Below are 4,019 nucleotides of genomic sequence, written 5' to 3' on the forward strand. Positions count from 1 at the left end.
TTGCCCCAGGGGCGGTCCGGCCTCCGTACCGCCCTACGCGGCGCAGTGCGGCGGCCATTTTCTGTAAGGAAGGGCGCGCTGCCTAAGAGCTCCAGAGCACAGCGCTGCTCCCTCTGTTAGCGGCGAGGAGCCCCCCTGGGGGACCAGAGAAGCGTAAGGAACTGCCGAGGCTGCATGACGGCACCCCGAGCACAGCACCTGCGCGCTAGCGGTCACTTTGAGACAGGCAGCCGCTAGGGGCGCAAAGAGGCCCCGTGAGCCATAGAGCGGAAACATGGCAAGAGCGCCGGCAGCGGCGCAGAGCCATAGAGCCGTGCGTGGGGAGCGGGCATGGTCTATCGGCGGGAGGCCGTAACGGCTGGATTTCTCCCCCCTCCTCCCGCCCGAGTGACGTCACATGTGATAGTGCGGATGGAGTCGGAGAATTCCCAGGTGCCCTTGCGGCGTTCCCTGTGCTGTGGTGCGCTGGCTGGGCTGATTTATTTTCCCCCAAAACACACGTTCCTTCGTTTGTGTAACAATACAAGAATGTTGCCTCTTTGCTTTGCTTTTGTAAGGGAGGAAAAGTAGAGTCAAGTCGCAGTCCTTTCATACAGTAAATGCAGCCTTAAGGCAGCTAGCGCTAAGGCAGCTGGTCATCCCAGCATCCAGTCAAGGTTTCAGCTTTAGCAGCAGAGTTGTGCCTTGACTGATCAAAATAAGGCTGTCATGTGGAGATCTAACGCTCCGCAGTTTCTAGTTCTTTGTCTGAGAGAAGTGCTGAAGGTGCTCAGGCCCCAGCGGGGAGTAGAGGCCCTCTTCAGGACCTTGAGAAATGACACAAAAATCCATTAATTAGCACAGACCTCAGCAGGGCCTGGAACAGCACAGGGCCAAGATAAAGCTTCTGAAATCAGTTTGCAAGAAAATCAAGGATAGCAACAGATAAACCAAGGCCTTTCAGTAAGATACTATGAAGCAGCTCCATCATATCCCAAGTCACAATGCAGCTGTGACAGGCATCTTCTGCAGCAGCAGCACCAGAAGCTGCCCCTCAGGAGCACTTCCCGTCTTTCACAACTGAAATGATGACAACACACTGGGAGAAGAGACCACAGCAGGACAGGCTAGGACTCCCAAGGACTAGATGACAAGATCTTAGATTTATAGATGCCTTGAGAAGCAGCCACAACCATGCTGCATCTCAATGATGACCTCAAGGCAGCTGTGAAAGCTTGCTATGGCTGTTGCTGCTTTTGTAACTTTTGGGCACAAGTCGGTAAGACCCTCCCGTGAGCCACTTTACCACCATCTGTTACAGCTGCAGACTTTCCAGGAGTAAACTGACTGGTGGGAGACAAAGGCTGTTAGCTTGCAAAAATTCATTTCCTTACAGGCAGAGGCAGGCTTAGGTTGGTTTCCCATCAAATAAAGGGTGAGCTTAGTACAGATTTTCAATAGCATTATCTTTCCTGGTTGACTCTCCCAATTTTGCAGCATACCCTCTGATCACCAGCAAGACTTCTTCTGTGCCATAACATCATGCTGGCTGCAAGCCTACAACTTTGTGACTTGATTATCAAACAGCATGGTTAACAATGTACTGCCAACTTTAACACATCTCACTCTCTGAGGTCCCTTCTGAGAAGGGAAAGAGAAACTGTGCAGCTGTATTTCCCCTTGTAGACCTGCTGCTAGCTTGCAGCTTTCCGGAAGTGGGGAAGTGAATATGCCCAGCCTCTTTGCAGTGTTGAGTATGCTGGTAATGTGGTGCTTTCCTAGAAGCTTTTTATGGGCAATATTGATCTCTGGAAAAGGAGGGGAAGTCTTGGTGGGAATCCGCTACAAATCTCCCAGCAATGCTACAGGACAATCCAAAACTGCAGGGTATTTCCAAAAGGAGTGCTGAACAACCTTTAACTACAGTGCTTCTGGGGAATTCAGTAAATGTACAATCTTGTGTTTAGGCCTCTTCCAGATCAAAATTACACTGCTAGATAATCTAGCTGTTTGCACATGTGATGCCACGAAGTTTGGAACTGCACCCTAAGGCAGGTCAGTGATCCTGACCCAACAAAGGTGCGCAGTGCCCACCTGGAGTGCCGGGCTGAATCCATGCTGAAATCACACTGCTTTTACAAGCCAGATATTGCTGATTATGCACCAGGATTCTTACTTGAGAGTGGGAGACTCATTCTGTGCAGCAGAACCCTGCCCAGCATAGATCATGTGCACACTGTAGGCAGGGAGGAGCATCCCACACCCACAGCTTGCATTTTTTTCTTTTGCTGATCATAAAACCTTGCAGGCTTTCTGCAACCACTTAAATTTTCATTTAGAAGCATATTTACTTCATGAATAAATTGAATTTTTCTCTAAAGGGAAGATATATTCACGTTATAGCTTTATAATAGTTCTTTCATGCCTAACCATTTTGGACGTGCCCATTTCTGGACAGAGAAAGGGCAAGGCAGCAGGGGAAAACCAGCCAAAAGACAAAAATAAACTTCTTGGGACTGCCCAAAGGCCAAAATGGAAACAACCTGGTTCAAGGCCCCTGAAAAACCATGCAGACTTGGCAACTCAAAAAGACAGCTTTTGACCTGCAAGTATGGTAGATTTCTGCAGGACCCCACCCCAAAATATTCTGCAAAGTTGCAACTAAGTTCTCAGAGTCCAGCTTGGCAGAGGGCATGGAGTAGGAAATGTTTGCCTGGCAGACAACTATCTCTGTCCTGAAGTAGGGGATTGCTCCACTGGGGCACGCGCAGGGCAAAAAGCACCTTGCCCCTAGATGGGCTTAAATCACTCTGAGTTGGTTAACACCCAATGCACTCACATGCTACACTACCAAAATGGGAAGAATTGACTAGGGAGGCCGGAGGTCATGGCACCTTAGTCATAAGATTGAGTGTACTCTTCTCAGCGCAGTTCTGCTAGTTTGCCTGTATAGTGATACTGGCTCTTCTCCCTTGCCCCTAGAATCCACATGTCAAACTCATTTTCTCCAGGGGAGGACACGCGATAACTAGGCTGATAGCACAGGCTTCACTCAGCGAAAGCTATTGAACTAGATAGAGATTTTGTAAAGATAAAGCATACAGGCACTTAAATTTCAGTTTTGTCTTTGCTGCTATTATTCCCTGCTATCTTAAACTTCAGCTAAGACTCCACACTCAAAATCTGTAGCACAGATTCAGCTGAAGCAGCTATGTTATCTGCAGGGATATGAGATGAATTTCTCTAGCACACATCAATCAAATTACAGAAATATTCTTCATGGCATGGGCAGATTTTTCAAAATTCCGTTGGCCAGAGCCTTTACCAGAGCGTAACTTTCATCATTTGCTTTCTGAATTCTAGTTTTGTTGCCCTTCTAGGTCATCCTAAAGCCTTAGCTGTGGAGCAGTACAGGTGCCAATGGTAACCACAGAAGTCAAAGATCACTCTAAGACCTCCCCTGTTCCTCTGCTTAGAGAATATAGCTGGTTTGTTCATTCAGCCCAGTACCACTGGCTGCAGGCCCTGGGCTCCTGCATCTTAATGCTTATTGTTTTCTAGCTTAGTCCAGTTTACAGTTATGGCCCAAGGTATATCTACAAACTGCACTGCACTGGACACTTCTAAATTGATTCACAGGTGGCATCTCTAGCATCTCTATTAATGCCTTACTGATTCTTGAGCACCCTCTTTCTACGTCGCCATGTGCTCTCTTGCAGAGGTATGATGATATAAATTTATCAGATCAATATCTTTTAAGATAAATTGATCTTTTGGTCTTGCCCCATGTCAGAGTTGTATGGAGTCTATAAAACAGGCTTAAGCACAGTGACAAGAAATACCACTGCAGGAATACTGATGGAAAACAGTCTCACTGGGTAGAGCTGGAAATTCACTGTTAAACAGTCAGAAATAAATCCAATGTCCTTTTACATGGTGAAATTTTACTATGTGTATTTTTGAATTTGCATGGATTTTTCCACTTGAGCCCTAGTGCCTTCACAGTTGCTTTACCGCAATCTTTGATCCTTTGTCTGCTC

The sequence above is a fragment of the Dromaius novaehollandiae genome, chromosome 2, assembly GCF_036370855.1.
Source record: "Dromaius novaehollandiae isolate bDroNov1 chromosome 2, bDroNov1.hap1, whole genome shotgun sequence".
Lineage (NCBI taxonomy): Eukaryota > Metazoa > Chordata > Aves > Casuariiformes > Dromaiidae > Dromaius > Dromaius novaehollandiae.